This window comes from Haemaphysalis longicornis, unplaced genomic scaffold, assembly GCF_048455015.1.
Source record: "Haemaphysalis longicornis isolate Haplotype H1 unplaced genomic scaffold, Haemaphysalis longicornis Haplotype H1 scaffold_11, whole genome shotgun sequence".
Lineage (NCBI taxonomy): Eukaryota > Metazoa > Arthropoda > Arachnida > Ixodida > Ixodidae > Haemaphysalis > Haemaphysalis longicornis.
Window position 1 is genome coordinate 49,230,808 of NW_027526214.1, and position 21,803 is coordinate 49,252,610.

Consider the following 21,803-nt stretch of genomic DNA (forward strand, 5'->3'; position numbering starts at 1 on the left):
AAGTAGAGAAAAAATGCCCGCCGGCTGGAATCTGAGCCCACGAACTCCAGAATACGCCAATGGTGAAATGATTAGTATGCTACCGGCGGGGCTATTTTTCCTTCAACTTTCCTCGGTATTTACCTCAACGTAATTTTTGCCTGAGCTCGCGGATGGGAGCCAGCGCCAGTAGCACTAATGGAGGTAAGGCGGTTCTTCTTCTTAACCCCCAGCCCTTTACTTTGTGTCTACGACGTGTCTAGAGGGGTGGACCAGCGTTGATCCCTCTTAACCTCGCTATGGCGCCGAGACTGCCAGAACAGAGGCCCTCGCATTGCATGTACCGAATCCGAAGAGGAAATAAGGGGCTGGTTGAATTAATACAGAAACAATAATTGACACCAAGAAAACTTCGCACAGCAAACGGGAGAATGTGGTAAATCACTAAAACATATAAACAATTTGGAAACAGAAAGAAAGTGGAGATAAACGCCCGCCGGGTGGGATCAGAACCCACGAACTCCAAAATACGCGTCTGGTGCTATGCCCAATATACCTGCGGGGCTATTTTCCCCTCACATTCTGGGGTATTTATGTGAAAGTATTGCTGATTTCGGCACGTCAGGGTTGTAGCCAGCGCAACTCGGACCACTCGGGGTGAAGGTGGAACTTCTTCTTAAGCCCCTGTCAGTGACTCCAGTGTCTACGACAAGTAGAGAGTGGTCGACCTGCGTTGAACCTTTTTAAGCTCCCTATGGCACCCAAACTCCCAGAACAGAGGCCCTCGCTATGTATGTAGCGAATCAGAATAGGAAAGAAGGGGCTATAGAATTAGGACGGAAATAAGGGTTCGCATTCAAGAAAACGTAGGGAACCGAAGGAATGAATGTAGTGGGATCATTGAAACCGGTAAAAAATTTGGAAATAACAAAAGAAAGTGGAGAAAAAAATAAGCGCTGGGTGGGTTCCGAACCCACGACGTCCAGAATACGCGGCTACAGCGAAGACCACTGCGCTATCGGAGGGGATATTTTCCTTTCCACTTTCTGGGGTACATATAATATTTTGGATTTCTGCGCTTGGGGGTGGTATCCAGCGCCACTCGGACCACTCGGGATGAAGGAGACCTTCTTTTTAACCCCCGGGCCGTTACTTTAGTGTCTACGACATGTTAAGAGTAATCGACCTGCCTTAAAGCCTCTAAGGCTCCCTATGGCACCATGACTGCCAGAGCAGAGGCCCTCGCCATGCATGTAGCAAATCAGATTAGGAAATGATGGGCGTGTCGAATTAGGACGTAAATAAGGGTTGGCAGACAAAAAACCTTGGAAACCAAAGGAGAGAGGTGGTAAGTCAGTCGAACCGATAAAGAATTTGTAAAGACATAAAGAAGGTGGATGAAAAATGCCCACAGAGTGGGATACGAACCGACCTCCAGAATACGCGTCTGGTGCGATGACCACTACGCTACCGGCGGAGTTATTTCCTCCTCCACTTTCTGGGATATGTATGTTAAAGTACATTCGAACTCGGCGCATTGGGGTGGTAGCCAGCGCTACTCGGACTACTCGGGGTGAAGGGGACCTCCTTTTTATTCCCGGGCCGTGACTCGAGTGTCTACGACATGTAGAGTGGTCGACCTGCGTTAACCTCTATTTAGCTCCCTATGGCACCAAGACTGCCAGAACAGAGGCTCCCGTTATGGTTCTAGCGAATAAGAATAGGAAATGAGGAAATGAGGAATACAGTAGACCTAACCACATTAACCTACATCGACGTGAAACCACTCATCAGAAAACAACTTCGCAAAACATGGCAAACACACTGGAGTGAAGAAACAGACAACAAGTTACATGTAATAAAACCATACATGGGACCATACACCACCGACACACGTAATAAATACACTGAAGTCGCCTTGGCTAGATTACGGATAGGGCACACTCATGCAACGCACTCGCACCTTCTCACGGGGTCTCCTAGACCTCTGTGCAGCAGGTGCGGAGAGGCCCTGTCCGTGATCCACGTCCTTATACAATGTAAGGCACTCGACACAACACGACGCAAATACTTCCCACAACTACACACGCGACATATTCCACCCCACCCGTCATACTTCTTAGGAGACGAAGCCATGTTTCCAATCAAACGCGTTTTCGAGTTTCTTACCGATGTAAAATTTTTACATCTCATTTCATATCAGGCATGTTGACAACCTGACCCTTTACACCAGTCATCTTCATTACGTTGTGTTTTACTTTGCTTATTTTTACTGAAATGTTCTACTTTTACTTCCATGCCACTTTCATGTAATCACTGTTGTTTGGCGCTCTTTGCCCTTAGTCGGCCTTGCGCCATTAAACTCCAAACATCATCAAATATAGGAAGTGAGGGTCTCATTGAATTAAGACAGAACTAGTGGTTGGCATTCAAAAACCCCGGAAAGATAAGAGGAGGAGGTGGTAGGTCACTGAAACAGATACAAAAGTTGGTAAGACAGAAAGTGGAAAAAAAAATTCGCGCATCTCCCTTCGCGGGAACTCTGGTGTGATGCGACGCTGAAGGGGGTTCCAGGGGGGGTGTTGCTGGCACTGGGTTGCGGCATCCCTTTCATTCAGGGACCCGTGCAAGCGAGAGCAAGCGAAGTAAGCGAGCCCCGGCGAACGAAAGGGCGGCCGGAGAGGCCGGAGCGCGGGAAGCCGCTTGTATGCCCGCGCCGAAGGAAAGTGAGACCACGGAAAGAGAGAGCACTGCACATGCGCAAACCGCGGAGCAAACGCGGAGTGCAGCGCGAGTGCAGCGCCGCCGCCGACGGGAGCGGGCGCCACAGATGTTGCGGGGGAGAGCGTGCTATAGCGGAGGGGGAGAGCGCGCTATCCCGGACGCCGGACAGACGCCGGAGTGACAGGCCGCGCGTAAGTGATGCTCCTCTAAGGGTGGCATCTAAAATTCTTGCCGGGTGGGATGCGAACGCACGGCCTACAAAATACTAGTCTGGTTCGATGACCACTACGCTACCGGCGGGGCTATATTTCTCTCCACTTTCTGGGGTATTTATGTTAAAGTATTTTTAATTCTGCACTTGATTGTTGTTGCCAGCGTCACTCCGACTATTCGCCGTCAAGGGACAATATTTTTAACCGCCGCGCCGTGACTCGAGTGGTTACGACTTGTCGAAACTGGTCAACTGAACCCTCTTAAGCTTCTTATGTCACCAGGACTACCAGAACAGCGTCCCTCACTATGATTGTAGCGAATCAGAATAGGAAATGAGGGGATTGTTGAATTCGGACAGAAATAAGGGTTCCAGTCAACAAAACCTCCGAAAGCAAAGGGGAGAATGTGCAGGGCCATTGAAACAGATCGGTAATTTTGAAATGCAGGAACACACTGCAGATAAAATGCCCGCAAGTTGGATCCGAACCCACGACCTTCAGAATACGTGTCTGGCGCGATCACCACTAAGCTAGCGGTGGAGCTATTTATCCCTCTATATTTTTGTGTATTCATGTAAAGTATTTTTATTTCTGCGCTTGGGGGTGGTAGTCAGCGCAACGTGAACTACTTGGGGTGAAGGGGACGTTCTTTTTAACCTCCGTTCAGTGACTCTAGTGTCTACCACATGACGAGAGCAGTCGACCAGCGTTGAACCCTCTTCAGCTCCATGGGGCACCAACACTCCCGAACACAGACCCTCGATATGCATGTAGCAAATACGAATAGGACAGGAGGGGCTCGTTGAATGAAGACAGAAATAAAGTTTGGCAGTCACGAAAACATCACAAAGCAAAGGAGATAATGTGGTTGCTCATTCAAAGATATAAAGAATTTGGAAAGACAGAGAGAGAGTAGAGAAAATTTTAAATTCTCTATCTCTCGAAATTCTATATCTGTTTCAATGACATACAACATTATTCGCGGGGAGTAATGGCACCGCATTATTATCATCATTGCCAGGCAGACCAAGCGGTCCACACCCAATATTCTAAATGGGGAATTTGAAGTGAGCAGCTGAGGAAATAGGGCGAAGATAAAGACAAAGGAGCAGTTTCTGTGGACGCTGTCGCTAGCGGTCACAGCAGACTTACGGGCACAGTTTCTGTGGACGCTGTTTCATCGGACGCTGTAGCTAACGGGGACAGCGGACTTGCAGGCACGGGACAGTTTTTTTCTGTGGAGCAGTTACTGTGGACGCTGTAGCTAGCGGTGACAGCGGACTTACGGGCACAAGTTCGCCCTCTAAACAAAGTTATTTTTCCCCATTGCTACAAACTCCAGCGCTCACTTTCACCGTTACAAGTGGTGGATTTGTGGGGTACATGATGCCCGCCCGTCATCTACTGATTCCTGACCGGAATCGGTAGATCACGGGGCGAAACACCGCTGTCGTAGATGCACCTCTTTCACCTACCACATCTATGCAGTACTTGGTTCATCAGCCGCGTACGCCGAAGATCTGCTATGGGGAGAGCTTTGAAGATGTGGAGGACTGGCTGGACCAGTTCGAGCGTGTTGCCTCATTCAACAAATGGAATGAGGAGCGCAAGCTACGTATAGTGTACTACGCTCTCGAGGAAGGCGCACGAACGTGGTTCGAGAACCATGAGGTGTAGAAGACGTGCTGGGAGGAGTTTTGCCGGCGGGTACTCGCCGCGTACTTGAGCGGTGATGGAAAATAAACGGCAGAGGCTGGTGGCAGCGTTCTAATGAGAGCCTCACGATGTACGCCGAAGAGTCGTCTCGTCTGTTCAGGCGGGCAGACCCCGCCAAGGCGTTGGACGAGAAGGAGCGGCACCTCATCCGAGGCGTCACGGACGCAATATTTGCCGGTATACTACGAAATCTGCCCTTAACCATTTCCGAATTTATTAGGGAGGCTACGACTGCGAGAGGGCGCTTCGGCAATGGGCCCGGCAGTACCACCGCGAAGGAGCCACCGTGTCAAACGTAGCACAGCTCGAAATCCCTGGTGTCCGGGAGGTCGTGAGGAAAATAGTTAAAAAGGAGCTCCACCGCCTTCAACTGGCTAACTTGTCACCTGCTTCGGTGTCTATCACCGAAATTGTCAGAGAAAAAACTGGGCCCATTTCCCCACGAAGGGGGACTCGAGTAAATGCGTCGCGTACAGGGTGGGTGTATTGCGTTAAAGTTAGTGTTTGGGGGGTGATGGTGGGGTGCTAGTGATTGTGTTAACTAATATTGCTTATTACTATTAAATAATATTATTTCTTTATTATAATCATTATTACTTTAGTAATTTTGCCACTCGAGTCCCCCCTCGTGGAGAGATGGGTTGTTCTTTTTTTTGTGACGCAAGAAGTGAAGGCAAGGGGTAGGTTGTTGTAAGTCGTTATTTATTTATTTCTTGCTGTTGTTGTATTGGATGCTGAGAACGACGGCCTTCATGGTCGCTAAAGTGTACTGTTAAGGGGTCTTTAAGCAGGGGTCGTGATTTGCAGCAACTGGTGAAGACGAGATCGATGCAACTGCTGCCGTGTATCAGCAGCTTCTTGAGTAAGTTTGAATGAGTCAAGGATATAAGGTGCGTTCGTACCCTTTGATTCTGTGTCGCTTTTGTGGCGCAGTGGCAAGAGCACCATGCACCTCGCGTTCCGCCCACAGGGTCGTGGGATCGAAACCAGCGCCGATAACTGTTATTTTTTTATATATTGTAGGGGGAGGGGTGCGGACCTGTTGTTAAGAGCGAGGAGGGTAGCGTGATGCGGGAGAGGAGGAGTGAGGGAGAGAGCGCACTTGTGCGCTGAGCTGTTGCGGACGGACGGCGGACGCCACATGTGAGTTAAAGAAATACTATGCATTTGAAACTCAGCCAAGATGTGAGGACGTCAGAGCAAGCAGACATGGCGCGACAAGAGCCACGCATTTCGTACGCCGCTACCTTGAGGAACACAGCCTACTGCTCTCCGCCCGAAATCGTTTCCGTCTCGCCGCAGCCTAAGGTGCATTTGGGACCCCGCGACGTGCCCTATAAGATGAATGTAACACCCCGGAAGAGCGACAAATGGCGTCCTCCTGACCGTAGGGCTCTGTGCTTCAACTGTAGGGAACCAAGACACGTTTACCGCACCAGGGCATACTGTCGGGCTCGATTACGTTAATTTTCGACGAACGCACCACGCCCTAGGTACGGGGACGACGACGGGAGATCGATGAGTACATCGCCGGACGTAACAACATGTTTCCTCCAATAAATCGTGAGTTTTGGTCACCGTCTCCTTCCAACCGACGCAGATCCCAGAGTCCACGTGTCGTGCCAGGTTCTACCAACCATCACCCTGGTAGCCCCGAGAACCAGGGAACTGAGGGCAGCGACTCCCGGAGGTGGGGCCGTTGATTTCGCTAACCGACAATATACTCCGCTGCGACCACCACGACGACGACGACTCAGAAAAATGGTCAGCTTAGTCCAGTCGCTGTTAAGCCGAACTCGTATCCTGTGACGTACGTGTGCACATGGATGGCCGCGAGACGACTGCCTTAGCTGAAACTGGCGCGGACCATTCTGTTATAAGTAAAACTCTCGCATCTACTTTAGATAAAGTTCTGACCCCCCTGGATTGGCCTTGAAATTAGTACAGCTGGAGGACACCTGATTACTCCCGTCGTCGGTATGTGCACTGCCCGAATTAAGATTACCCGCCTTCCCAATGTCAATGTATTCATTGGGCTTCCAGAGTGTTGGAGAGAACTGATACTAGGCGTTGACTTCCTGTTGACTAACGGAGCATTATCGACTTAGAGAAATCTAAAATTAGCTTTTCTACCAAAGGAGCTATTGCCAGTCATGTGGAAAACGAGCGTGACAAGGCGTTGCGCATCGTTCACGACGATGCCACGCTAACAGCTCGCACTATACTGCGCGTGAACATTAGAAGCGATGCATTCCAGGATTGCCCTGCTATTGCCGAAGGTAACATCCGGTTGCTCACAGAGAAAGGATCTGCATTGCAAGAGGATAAGTGAGGCTACAACACGGATGTATGCCCGCCTTACTCACTAATTTTTTTTTTAAACAAGCGTCGGCACTTCGCCAAAGGCATCGCCATCGGGTTCATCGAATAAATCTCTGACGTAACGCACGTGAGCGCTCTTGGAACGCAAGCGATCTGATCCACTGGCAGTGACGCTGTGCATACCCTTTGAGATCAAACCCGAACTCTCGACCGCACAAATAGAGGCCTCAAAGTCCCTCGTCCAAGTATTCTCCGACAGCTTTGCCACGTGTTCTAAAGTGCGTCGGACACCCATCGCGAAGTATTGTTTCTTTACGGATGAATCTGTCAGGCCAGTGCGCCAACAACCTTACATGGGTGCGCCAAGGGAAAGGAAAAACAATCAAGAGTCAGGTAACGCAGATGCTCGATGATGATGTTATTCAATCGTCTAAAAGCACGTGGGCTCTGGCTTAGGGTATATAAAAGAAAGGCAATACGCTTCGAGTTGGCGTTGACTACCGCAAATCGAACCGCGTGACAAAACGGCACGTCTACCTGCTTCCTCGAATTGAGGTCACGTTTGAGCGCCTCCTTAATGCAAATTTTTTTCGTCCTTAAATTTTAAATCCCGTTATTGGCAAATAGATGTAGGTGAGCGAGATCGCGTAAAGACGGCGTTGGTAACACCTGATGGCCTCTACGAGTTTACAGTCCTCCGGTTTGGCTTGTGTTCCGTTCCTGCAACATTCCAACAGATGATAGACATAGTACTCGCGGGGTAACGTGACAAACGTGTCTGGTTTACTAAGATGGCGTAGTCGTTTTTTCAGTTCAATTGAGGAACCTGAGCTGCGACTGAGATGCGTTCTTGAAGCTCTCTGCTCGGCAGATCTAACTATCAAGACTGAAAAATGCAGTCTCGGGCTCTAAGAACTACAATTTCTTGGACACGTTGTCAGTGCTAGAGGCTTCGGACCCGATCCCGCAAAACAGCTTCTGTGAGCTGCTTTCCACTGCCCACCGACAAGAAGGCGGCACGGTGCTTCTTAGGCCTTTGCGCGTATTACACACGTTTCGTGGGAGGCTTCTTCAAGATTGCCGAACCATTACGCCCCTTAAACAAAACGATGTGAAATTCACTTGGACACTAGAGAAGCAAGCGGCACTCGATGAGCTACACACCCACCTTCAGAATGCACCAATCTTGGCCCTCTTCGACGACTCCAGTGAGACAGAAATGCCAACTGATGCTAGCAATGTTGCGATTGGTGCTATTCTAGTGCAATGGTAGCATGGGAAAGAAAACGTTATCGCATACGCCAGTCGGACGCTTTCAAAAGCCAAGACAAATTACTCTGCGACGGAACAGGAATGCCTAGCGGTGATCTGGGCCATAACCAAATATTGCCCCTACCTGTACGGTCACCCTTTCTCGGCGGCTAGCGATCACCACTCCTTATGTTGGCTGGCCAACCTAAGGACCCATCTGGACGATTCGCTCGGTGGAGCCTGTGGCTCCAAGAGTACTACATTGTTGTTGTGTACAAGTCGGGAAGTGAACATACCGATGCCGACTCGTGAATCAGGAGAGTACATCCCGTTTCTCGGAGTGCTCCACACCACTGACATGGCTGACTACCAGATGCAGAACGCCGGGGTACCGCCACTCATCGAGCATCTGCGCGGCAGGAACTCCACCGTACCGCGTCCCTTCCTTAGAAATGTGCCACATACTGCCTGCGGAATAATTTCCTGTATAAACGGAGCTCCGATAGCCTGGAGAAATTTCTTCTTGTTGTGCCAACTTTGCTACGGAGCGAATTTCTACCTGCCTGTCACGGTGTGCCTTCAGACGGCCATCACGGCGTAAGTCACACATTGGCGCTGATCCACCATAGGTATTTTTGGCCTAGGCTACTTCAATCCGGAAGTCATTACGTACGAACGTGCCGCGATTGCCAGCGCAGGAAGACACCTCCCATAAGACCACCCGGAATGCTTCACCCAGTTGATCCTTCGGACACGCCATTCAGGCCGGTTGGACTGGATCTATTGTGCCATTTCCAACATCGTTTCTGGGAAGCAAATTATTATTTTAGCCACTGACTACTTAACACGATATGCCGAAACGAAGCCTTTTTTCGAGGCAGCGCCCTAGAAGTCGCCAAATTCTTCGTAAAGAACATTGTTCTGCGACACGGCGCAACTACCACTGTCATTACAGATCGGGGCACCGCTTTCACTGCTACCTTCCCGAAAAACGTTCTTAGCCTAACTGCGACCATGGTAAAAGAACGGCATATCACCCTTAATTTAACGGGCTCACGGAGCGCCTCAACAGGATCATCACCGATAAGTTGTTGATATACGTCGATTTAGAACACAGAAAGTGGGACGAAATTCTACCTTGCGCCACCATAGCTTGTAATACGGCTACGCACCAAAGAACTTGACTCACCCTATTTCAACTTGCCTACGAACGCGCGTTGACCACTGCACTGGACGCTATGCTTCCCGTAGATCACACCGACGTTGCCGACAATGCCGTGCAAGATTTCACGCAGCGCGCTAAAGAAGCTGGTCAGCTTGCCCAACTGCGCATTCTAAGGCAACATAGACTTGACCTCCAAGGATACAACCAGAGAAGACGCAATCATGAATATCTAGCTGGAGATATCGTTTGGGATTGGGCACCCGTAAGTAGCCGTGGGCTTTCGGAAGAGCCACTCTGCCGATACTTAAACCCTTATAAAATCTTTCCTCGCGTATCTGATGTAAACTACGAGGTAGAACCGAAGGCAAAAGCAGCATGCTCATCGTGACGCCAGGCCTACCCCAAAGATCGTACACGTGGCCCACATGAAGCCCTGTTACTTTCGCTCAGACCAAATTCAGCCTGACTGAACGTATCTGGTTTCCTTTGTGTATTTGTATACTAACACGGCGCTATTCAGCTACTACGTTTTTCATACTGGTTAGGCTGCAATACCAACTAACCTACCATCCCGCATCGGGCCGATGCCGTTTCCGAGAGGGCAGTGATGCCACCGCATTAATATCACCATTTCAATACAGACCCAGCGGTCTACACCCAATATTTTGAGTGAGGACGTTCAAGTGAACAGCTGAGGAAAAAGGGCGAAGAGAAAGACGAAGGAGCAGTTTCTGTGGACGCTGGTGCCAGCAGTGACAGTGGACTTACGAGCACAAGTTCGCCCTTTAAATAAAGTACTTGTTACCCCATTGCTAGAAAACCCAGCGCTCACTTTCACGGTTGCAATATATATGTATATATATATATATATATATATATATATATATATATATATATATATATGTATATATATATATATATATATATATATATATTTAGCGATAAACAATACCTTGAAGATGGTAGGTAACACAAGAAAAAAAAACTTCTAACAAGGTACACACTAGGATTGTTGCCAACATTTCAGCAAAGAGGCTTGCCTTCGTCCGAGCACTAAGAGGGTTCAACGCTGGTTACAGCTAACGACGCGTCAAAGAGACTCGAGTCACGGCCTGAGGATGAATAAGAATGTCCCCTTCACCACGAGTAGTCAGTGTGCTGGCTACCATTCCAAAGCACAGAAAACAAAGATACCTTAACATAAATAGACGAGGAAGGTGAGCAGATACCACCCCTCCGGCAGCCTTGTGGACATAACACCTGACGCGTATTCTTAAATTTGTAAGTTGGGGTACCACTCGGCAGGCATTTGTTCTACACTTCCTGTCCTTCCTAATTCTTTATCTGTTTCCATGACCAACAAGAATTTCCTTTTTGCTTCACGAGGTTTTCTTGACTGACAACGCTTATTTTTGTTTTAATTCAACGAGCCCCTCATTTCCCATTATGATTCGCTACATAGATAGCGAGGGCCTCTGTTCTGCGAGTGTTGGTGCCATAGGGAGCTTAAGATGGTTCAACGCCGGTCGACCACTCTCGACATATCGTAGATACTCGAGTCACGGCCCCGGGGTTAAAAAGAAGACCCCCTTCACCCCGAATAGTTTGAGGTGCGCTGGCTTCCACCCCCAAGTGCAGAAATAAAAAATACTTTGACATACACTCCTGAAAGTGTTGGGGAAAATAGCCCCAATGGTACCATAGTTGTAATCACACCACATGCGTATTCTCGAGGTTGTGTGTTCAGATCCCACACGGCGGGTACTTTGTCTCCAGTTTCTTTCGGTCTTTTAATATTCATAATCGGTTTTAATGACCGACCACATTCTTCCCTTTGGTTTCCGAGGTGTTCGTTACTCTCATCCGCTGAAAATGCGACTAAGGAACACTTACGCTTTCTTCAGGCGACGAACTTAAACACCAGACTATAGACTGAGCGGCTCCATTGTCAGCGTCAGTGCTTCAGTGCTGGGCGTACGTGCCTGCTCCAACTTTTCTTCACTCTTCTAATCTCTTTATTGCCTAGTTAGCCCTTTCCCACATGCAGGATAGCCAACTATGCTCTAGCCAAGTTACATTTCCTTCCTTCCTCCTAAACCCTTGCTTCCTTCGTTTGCTGCCCAGCCTTCTTTTTGTGTTACTTGAATGGGCACCCCATTTCATATTCAGATTCGCCTATACACGTATATATGTATAAATATATATATATATATATATATATATATATATATATATATATATATCCAGCATAATCTCCCCATTGCTTTCCGAGGTTTTCTTGACTGCCAACACTTCCTTTTTGTCTTATTTCATTTCCCAGTTCTGATTCGCTACATGCTCAGCGAGGGCCTCTGTTCTGGCTGTCTTGGTGCCAAGGGTAGCTTAACTCTTTCGCTACCGCCGGATAATTGACTAATTTTAGGGGTCCAAGAAAACATTTTGTTTCCTGCTAAAAAATTGGTTAGGCACTAATTGCAGGAACACAAAATGCAGATTATTTAACGGCCTTTCCAATAACACCAGTTTATAAAGTTTTTTATATATCATAGTTGTAAAAAAAACATCAAAATCAAAATTTTTGTCAAGTTGTCGAAAAAAAATGATAAAAAAGGAGTTGTGTTTATCAAACCACCGGTAGTAGAAAAAAATTAGAATATACATTTTGTAGGGAAACATTTCAAAAACACGCCCTAGAAAAAATGTTGTCTTGCGTGGAACAGTTTGTCAGATATAAAAAAAAATGTTAGCATGCACGGTGCTCGTGTCATGCGGTGAAGCCCAACCTATAATTCAAAATGTGCAATTTCGGGTGGTTTCCTGGAATAAACCTGGCGGTTTGTCATTATCAGAGGCACCAATTTGCCCCCACATAACGTAAAAACATCATGTCAATGGCTGACTTCTCATTTACAGCGAGCACAATATTTGGGACTAGCACGCGATGTGGAAAAAAACATGCATGGAGTTAAAAACGGAACGCCGTGGCTGATGCTTGTTGTTTACGGTCAGTTATCTCTCAAAACATAAAGCTGAGCTTTATTATCATCTTCTTACTCGCAATTGTAGCCTTGCTCGCAAAAAAGAGGTACGATGAGCTAGAATCGTGCCCTGCGATCCTTGGCCGAGTAGCAGTTGCGCGATGAAAAAGATCAGCACAACAAGCCTCCTCTATTGCAGCGCCACCTAACATTTTTCAAATGAAACAGTACAAAAACTTCTTGGAGACTCCGTCCGAATAGACAGTTCAACTAAGCAGCAACATTAGACACCCGGATATACCCTCGCATGGAAACGAAACTGGAAGTGGTACAGCTGGCAGTGTAAGGCCGGTTTGAAGCGCTGTCCTGGGCGGAACAGATATCTGGCGACGAGGTGTGATCTTTTGACTTGCATCTGAAGTTCTTATCGCAGAAATTGGGTTAGGGTGGGGGAAATCAGGAGCGCCGTGCTTTGTTCGCGGATCAGTCGCGGACGCTCCAGGCGCCATGGCAGGCAGCCTTGAAGTTGGGTAACTGCGTAGTAGCGCCAAATATGAATTTCGCGATGCAGAAACGAAACCGAAACTGTTGTAAACTGTTTGCGAATGGTCCTGGGGTAAGTAGAACTACCACAGTACTTTGAACAACGTGCGCAAAGGCAATAAAACTGCCTAAAATCATAAAGTAGATTTGCAACCAGGCAATGCTTGACATTTTCAGACGACTTCTGGGATTATTACTGTCAGAGCGCAAACCGGACGATTGAAAATCGTTTGCTAGTTCCCCATTCACGCCCTGATAGCAAAAAACAAGCGCTGGTGCAGAGTAATTACGAGTTGCACGCATTCTTCGTTGGTAGCAGTGACGCGCGATGACCACGCCCCTTTTCCACACCCAGGTGATTCAAAAGCGTGTCAAAAATCCCGTTTCGGTAGCAAAAATGAAAACAAAACTGATTTTGAAAGGCCATTTTCTGATCAAACTCCGAACAGCTTTACTTGTTCGAGAAACGCGTGGAACGTTATGAAAAGGCGCTCCCAAAACTATCGATCAAATTGATCGATTTTGATAGGCGCGGTAGCGAAAGAGTTAAGAGGGTTCAATGCTGGTCGACCACTCTCGACAAGTCATAGACACTCGAGCACTGCCCCGGGGTTCAAAATAAGGTCCCCTTCACCCCGAGTAGTCCGAGTGGCGCCAACTACCGCCCCCTAGAGCACGACACAAAAATACCTTAACATAAATACCCGTGAATGTGCTGGGGAAACACCCCCGCTGGTAGCGTAGTGGTTATTGCACCAGATTGGTATTCTGGAGGTCATGGGTTCGGATCTTACCCGGCGGGTATTTTTTTACCACTTTCTTTCTGACTCTAAAAATTCGTTTTCTGTTTCTATGATTCACCACACCTACCCTTTGCTATCCGAGGTTTTCTTGACTGCAAACTCTTATTTTCACCGAGACCTCCTTTCTTATTTCTGATTCTCTCTCTCTCTCTCTCTCTCTCTCTCTCTATATATATATATATATATATATATATATATATATAGATATATATATATATATATATATTATATATATATAGGGTTTGGAATTGAGGGGCTCGTTAGGAAAATACTTAAAGAAATGCCGGCAGTCTACAACGCCAAAGAAGGCATAGGGGAATGATTAGACTATATTTTACCGTTAGTGACGTTACAATCTTTATTTATTATTATTATTACGTGAGAAAGAAAGAAAGAAAAACACGCGCCCAGAGTGGGGACCGAACCCACGCCTTTTGATTAGATCTCGAATGCCTTACCAATTCGGCTATCTGGGCGACTGTGTTCTGCTTCACTTTCTGGGGTATTTATATTTACTAAAACTGTATCTGACGCTTGAGGGTGGTAGCCAGCGCCACTCAGACTACACGGGGAGAAGGGGACCTTCTTTTCAACCCCCGGGGCGTGACGCGGACGTCTACAGCCTGTCGTAAGCGGCTAACTGGCGGGAAACCCTCTTATGCTACCTTGGCATCAAGGCTGCCAGAACCGAGGCCCTCGCTAAGCTTTCGCACGATAATAGGGTTTGGAAATGAGGGGCTCGTTAGGAAAATACAGAAAGAAATGCCGGCAGTCTACAACGCCAAAGAAGGCATAGGGGAATGATTAGACTATATTTTACCGTTAGTGACGTTACAATCTTTATTTATTATTATTATTACGTGAGAAAGAAAGAAAGAAAAACACGCGCCCAGAGTGGGGACCGAACCCACGCCTTTCGATTAGATCTCGAATGCCTTACCAATTCGGCTATCTGGGCGACTGTGTTCTGCTTCACTTTCTGGGGTATTTATATTTACTAAAACTGTATCTGACGCTTGGGGGTGGTAGCAAACGCCACTCAGACTACACGGGCAGAAGGGGACCTTCTTTTCAACCCCCGGGGCGTGACGCGGACGTCTACAGCCTGTCGTAAGCGGCTAACTGGCGGGAAACCCTCTTATGCTACCTTGGCATCAAGGCTGAAAGAACCGAGGCCCTCGCTAAGCTTTCGCACGATAATAGGGTATGGAAATGAGGGGCTCGTTAGGAAAATACAGAAAGAAATGCCGGCAGTCTACAACGCCAAAGAAGGCATAGGGGAATGATTAGACTATATTTTACCGTTAGTGACGTTACAATCTTTATTTATTATTATTATTACGTGAGAAAGAAAGAAAGAAAAACACGTGCCCAGAGTGGGGACCGAACCCACGCCTTTCGATTAGATCTCGAATGCCTTACCAATTCGGCTATCTGGGCGACTGTGTTCTGCTTCACTTTCTGGGGTATTTATATTTACTAAAACTGTATCTGACGCTTGAGGGTGGTAGCAAGCGCCACTCAGACTACACGGGCAGAAGGGGACCTTCTTTTCAACCCCCGGGGCGTGACGCGGACGTCTACAGCCTGTCGTAAGCGGCTAACTGGCGGGAAACCCTCTTATGCTACCTTGGCATCAAGGCTGAAAGAACCGAGGCCCTCGCTAAGCTTTCGCACGATAATAGGGTTTGGAAATGAGGGGCTCGTTAGGAAAATACAGAAAGAAATGCCGGCAGTTTACAACGCCAAAGAAGGCATAGGGGAATGATTAGACTATATTTTACCGTTAGTGATGTTACAATCTTTATTTATTATTATTATTACGTGAGAAAGAAAGAAAGAAAAACACGCGCCCAGAGTGGGGACCGAACCCACGCCTTTCGATTAGATCTCGAATGCCTTACCAATTCGGCTATCTGGGCGACTGTGTTCTGCTTCACTTTCTGGGGTATTTATATTTACTGTGCACGGTGGCACCACGAACATGCGGACCGCTGCTCACCCGTTCCTGTTTATTGTACAGGTATTTGGCCTCCTGCATAACGTCAACGCCACTCGTCGTGGCAAGTGCAATGCCGATTCCACGGCGCATGACCAAGAGAGGACCGACTGCCTCGTGCCGTACCACTTGCAAGGGCTGTCATGGACCACGCTGCCCCGTCACTCGTCCACAGCGCGCGTAGAACGACACGTGATGGAGCTGCAGATGACGACACCAGTCTACTCGGCTATAAAAGGAAACCCTGCTCAAGGCACGATCACTGGGCACGGTGGCACCACGAACATGCGGACCGCTGCTAACCCGTTCCTGTTTATTGTATAGGTGAGAAAGCATTATGGAAAGTGCTTTTGCTCTAGCGACCCTTTTGTGGTGGTGGTGCCGTGCCCACGGCTTTTCTGTTCAGAGATTCGTTGCTTGCTGTATGACGTTGCTTCGTTGTGCCGGAAGACACTCTTGCTAGGAGGGGATATTGAGACCAACCCTGGTCCAGACCTGGCTAAAATAGCGAAACAACTCAACGAGATCGCTAATGATAATAAAGAAATCAAAGAAAAGCGGCTTGGAGATATTGAAAGGAAACTTGATGCCTTAACAGTACTTGAAACCAAGGTCTCCTCATGCCAGGAACAGATTGTTTCCTTGTCTACTACAATTCAAACCCTTGAGAACAAGCTAGACGACCTAGAGAATCGTAGCAGAAGGTCTAACCTTATCATTTACGGACTCCCTGAAGCTGAGGACGAAAGTAGCGACACGCTGGAGCATGCTGTAAACCAAAAGATAGTCAAAGGCATTCTTGGTTTTGATCCAGCGGGTATAGAGCGCATTCATAGGCTGGGAAACCATCGTCCGGAAAAGTAAGGCCAGTAACTTTCAAGCTGCTGGATTCAAGGGACAAAGTTGCCATTTTGAAAAAAGGAATCAAATTAAAGGCAACAATTATTCGATAGGCGAGGATTTTTCAAAAAGACTGAGAGAGTTCTGAAGGAAGCTCTGGCAAAGTTCTAAGGAAAACCTCGATAACGGAGACAAAACTTCGCTCATTTTTGATAAATTATACATAAACAAAAAGGCCTATGTCTGGGATGACGAGGAAAACGACAAAGTTCCTGTCCAAAAAAACGAAATCGCAGAGTCAAGCCGCCCAAATACGCGAAGCCAAGGGCAATTACAGAGCTAATTGAAAGGCATGCCAGTGTCTCAACTGTACGCTCCGCCGATTCACTCACTGCGAGGATCACATCGTCTTGCTCAAACATAAAAAATGTGGTGAATGAATAACCACTAAGGCTTCAAAATATAAATGCACGTAGTGTCATTGATAAGATGGATTCACTGGAAATTCAATTATTGCAACATGATCCGCACATAGCCGTAGTAACTGAAACTTGGTTGAGAAGTGAAGCAAAATGGAGAGACGAGCTAGTTGGTTCGCAATTTCCATGAGTGAAACTTCAGCGCGAAATTTTTCACAGGGACGAGAAAGGGAACGACACAGGCGCTTTGTGTCGTTCCCTTTCTCGTCCCTGTGAAAAATTTCGCGCTTAAGTTTCACTCATGGAAATTGAGAAGTGAAATTGGTGATGAAGTTTTCCCGCCCCATTACAACATATTTCGCAAAGACAGGGCCACCAGAGGAGGGGGCGTAGCCGTCCTAGTAAAGCCGCCATTAGAGGCTAAGATTCTAGCCAATATAAGCAATCTTGAATGTTTATGCCTACAGATTACGTGCTGGGACCATAGGTTTATTTTGTACGCGTGCTACAGGCCTCCAGAATCAGCTCCAGATTATCTAATCACGTTGCAAGAACATATGTCCCTGTATCTTAATAATAAAATATTTTGATAGGTGATTTTAATTTGCCCACCATCGACTGGGAACGGTTGCAAACTTGTACGCAGCCTAGCAAAAATGTTAATACTATTTTTAACATCATGTTCACACACGACCTAATTCAAGTAGTTAAACAACCTGCTCGTGTACAAGGACAGTCGAGCTCCATTTTAGACTTGGTGTTTGTGAATCGCGACTTTTCAGAGCATACTGTATTGATAGAACAAGGGTTATCGGATCATAGCCTTGTCAGCGTATCTATTCCGCTACTGAAATTCGTTTGTTATAAAAAAATGTCCGTTAAAACTTTTAAAGATTATTCTAGAGCAAACGATGCTTGCGTGATTGAACATATGGAAGCGGCCTTAGTTGACTTCAGCGATAATGTCAATGACGCATGCGCTCTTTGGGATCACTTTTTGGAAGTATGCCGATTCTGTATCACCAACTTTGTACCGGACAAACGTAAAAAAACGAACAAAAGGCACACCTTGGTTGACGCGCAGTATCATCCATCTAAAGCGGAAAATTAAACGATTGAAAAGAGGCATGCCCAGCGAAATGTGATCCAAAAGCTACAAAGAAGCCTGGCAAGTGAGGTGCGACAATCCAAAGACTATTACTTTAAAACGTTAATGCAAAACTTTATTAAAAGTGACCCAACAAAGTTCTGGAGTTATCTATCCGATAACAAAAAGCCAGTGATGTCAATTTCTGTCAAAGGGCGCATGGTTACAAATCGCATTGTCATCGCAAATCCCTTCAACATTTATTTTCAGAGCGTGTTTGCCAATTCAGCAATATGTGTGCCAGAAACGTTTTTGTTTGAACCGTGTGAAGCGAATTTCATTTCTTATTCTGGTTTGGTTTCAATGCTTTTAAACTTGAAAGCAAAAAAATGCTCTTGTCCTGATGACCTTCCGAATGTGTTTCTTCGGCGTTATGCCGAATGCATCGCCAAATTTTTCGGTGTAATATTCCAAGCGTCCTTGTTAACTGCAACACTACCAGGTGACTGGAGGATAGCTAGAGTCATCCCTATCTTTAAAAAAGGGGAACGATTAATTCCGGATAATTACCGTCCTATATCTTTAACTTCAACATGCTGCAAATTAATTTATCATATCATAGCCAACCGTATTCTTGAATTCCTTGAAAGACACTCGATTCTAACAAGCTTCCAACATGGTTTCAGGAAAGGCTATTCGACTGTGACAACTGGTCACCGTCACAGACGAGTTTGCAAAGGCCCTTGATAATAATGTTCAGGTAGACACAATTTTTCTTGATCTTAGCAAAGCATTTGACAAAGTTCCTCATGACAAATTAATTCAAAAATAAAAAAATATAAATCTTGCGGAAATTTTGGTAGCGTGGGTGTCTAGGTATTTGATGAATAGAGAGCAGTATGTTTTGATTGATGGTCATGCCTCGGACTGTCTTCCTGTCACATCCGGAGTGCCTCAAGGTAGTGTTCTGGGGCCGTTGCTTTTTCTTTTATACATTAATGATGTCGTCACTGTAGTTACACCCACCACTCATGTCCGGCTGTTTGCAGATGACTGTATTTTATTCCGTGAAATCTCCAGCATGCAAGATCAAAGAGAACTTAACACAAACCTGGACAATATATACAGTTGGTGCAGGGAATGGGGCATGGTTGTCAACGCAGAGAAAACTGTTTCCCTACGCATAACGCGTAAAAAATCTGCATTCGAATTTCAGTACACACTGGGATCGTGCGCGGTGAACCAAGTCAACAGCTTCAAATACTTGGGCGTAACGTTCAATAATAATCTTTCCTGGAACTTGCACATAGACAACATCTGCTCCTCCGCTTTTCGAAAACTGTGTTTCTTGAGACACAAACTTCGTAATTCGCCTCCAAGTGTTAAACTTCTTTGCTACCATTCATACGTTAGACCAAAACTTGAGTATGCTGCTGTAGTATGGGACCCGTATACCAAAAATAACATTGATAAATTGGAAAAGATTCAGAGGAAAGCTGTTAGGTTCATTTTTTTCAAAATTTCGTCGCATGGATTCTCCCTATGAATTAATGATTGCCAATAACATTGCCACGCTTCAGTTAAGAAGACAAAAACTTCGTCTTGATTTCCTCTGCTCACTTATTAACCATAAATAGGCTATCGACCCCTCTCTGTATACATACGCCCTGACCACAAGACACACGCGGCACCATCACCCTAGATCGCTAACACCATACCAAGCGCATACTGATACTTACAAATTTTTATTTTTCCCGCGTACCGTGGCTGAATGGAATTCCATTGCTGAGCCATACTTATTATATACTGTATAGCCCCGTTTTTTGTTATTGTTGTTGTTGTTTGTGTCTTGTATTGACAATGCAATGTCCGCCGTTTCATTTTTTTTACCCTTTTGCTCTTTTTGTATTATTGGGCTATTCAAGTGCTCGTCCTGCCAGGACCACAACTGTGGTCTGCAGTATGTATTAAATAAAGAAAAAATAAATAATATATATATAAATTTATATATATATATATATATATATATATATATATATATATATATATATATATATATATATATATATATATATATATATATATATATATATATATAAGAAAAGCAAACTGTGAACAAGGTAGAAACACCCCAAAAGCTCTCTCCACCAGGCATAACAACGTGCGTATATTCTTAAAAGCGATTACGTGCTCACAGCGACAAAAGAAAAGCGCCAGAACGCCTGCCTAATAAGAAATTTTCAAACGCCCTCCCATAAGTAAACAATATATTGCGGAACTAGTACCCCATTTTAGCCAGAAACAACCGACTTAAAAAGACTTTCCGGGAGCACCAAGGGTTACCTACTGGAGAAACAGAAATCTAAAAGATATTTTAGTGCATCCTAAAACAGTGCTTTCAAAGCAAGCAGTCATAGCCAGCTGCTCCCGTACCGGATGCAAACTTGCAGGCAGCTGCACACAGACTGCATTGTAAGAAGCACAGCCAGTAATTATGCTCACAAGAATGTTTCAAGTTTTACGTGCACTTCCTCCAACACTGTGTACATGCTTGAACTCTCAATGTGCCACAAACAGTATATAGGCGAAACGAGTCAACCTATGATCCTACGAATTAACGTTCACCGAGCAGATACTCTTACTGAATCCTCGATAGCTGTAGCGGGCCTTTCAACCAACTATGCCACAATTTTTATGACAATAACTTGTTATACTCTAGACAAACGTTAAGCCTCCTAGGGACCGGAAATACCGAAAATCCTATTCATTCAGAAATTCAACTCCATGAAACCTGATGGAATAATGTGTCTAGGGGAACTTGGAATACTTGCGATAATCAAAGGGAATAAAACATTAGGCTTTGTTTTGCATATACATTATTCATAGACTATGACCCCTATCTGTGCTCCTTACTTGGTCACTTAATTCCTTTGTTTTCATTCCTTAGCTTGCAGTTTAGTACGCACCCGCATCCCTCCAACCTTCTCTTTCGGAATTCAATTTTACTTGTTTATTTTTTGTTGCTCCCCTTTGTCATTTGCCCCGTACGTCACTAACTTTATCTTTTCATTTTTGAGTTTCAGGACAGGCCTGCTCCAGGAATGTTGCTGTGGGCGACAGGTGCCATTTTATTTGTGTGGTATTGCTTTTTCTTTTGTGGACGGATTTGTGTGGTATTTCTCCATGTTCTGTTTCTTTTTTCTTTGACCTAGTTATTCTCTCTCGCCTTCTCTACCTTTTATTTTGACCTGAGGCTTGCAGTTAGATTCTAATAAGGACCCCTCTCTCTGCCTGTTCTGCTTCCGGCGGTTCTGAGAACCTTTCGGTATGCCCCGCCGCGGGTCAACTACCATTCTCCCACCCTTTCTCTCACAGAATTTTCTGGAATATCAGTCCCCAGCTGACTTCCATCTGACCAACTTCGCGGCTCATACTATACAGCCTTATTTCCCCCTAAAAATGTCCCCGACATACTCCCAAACCAGTCTGCTTTCTCAATTCCACATCCTTCTTTCCTTCTCTCCTGTCAACTGGGGACCTACCCCTATGTAAAGCGTGCCAGCCAGGCAGAGGTTGCCCTGACGAAGACAAGACTGCTGAAACATTGGGAACAATCGTGTTTCTACCTGTTCGATGTTTTCTTTTCTTGTGTTCTCTACCATCTTCAAAGTTTTGCTGCTCCTTTCCTACTGTAATGTTCCGTATGTAAGGAAATATGGAAATACGGAGTTCATACGGATTATGCGACCCATAGCCCACCGAAAG

General features: G+C 46.0%; 1 non-coding gene and 1 pseudogene across 1 annotated transcript; one reads left to right on the top strand and one right to left on the bottom strand.

Moving 5' to 3' along the window:
* Positions 1-4,699: 4,699 nt before the first annotated feature.
* LOC144160636 (uncharacterized) lies at positions 4,700-16,875 on the top strand (annotated as a pseudogene).
* On the bottom strand, positions 15,062-15,133 carry Trnar-ucu (transfer RNA arginine (anticodon UCU)). Its single transcript has one exon. It is a non-coding gene; the product is annotated as a tRNA-Arg (tRNA).
* Positions 16,876-21,803: the final 4,928 nt, after the last annotated feature.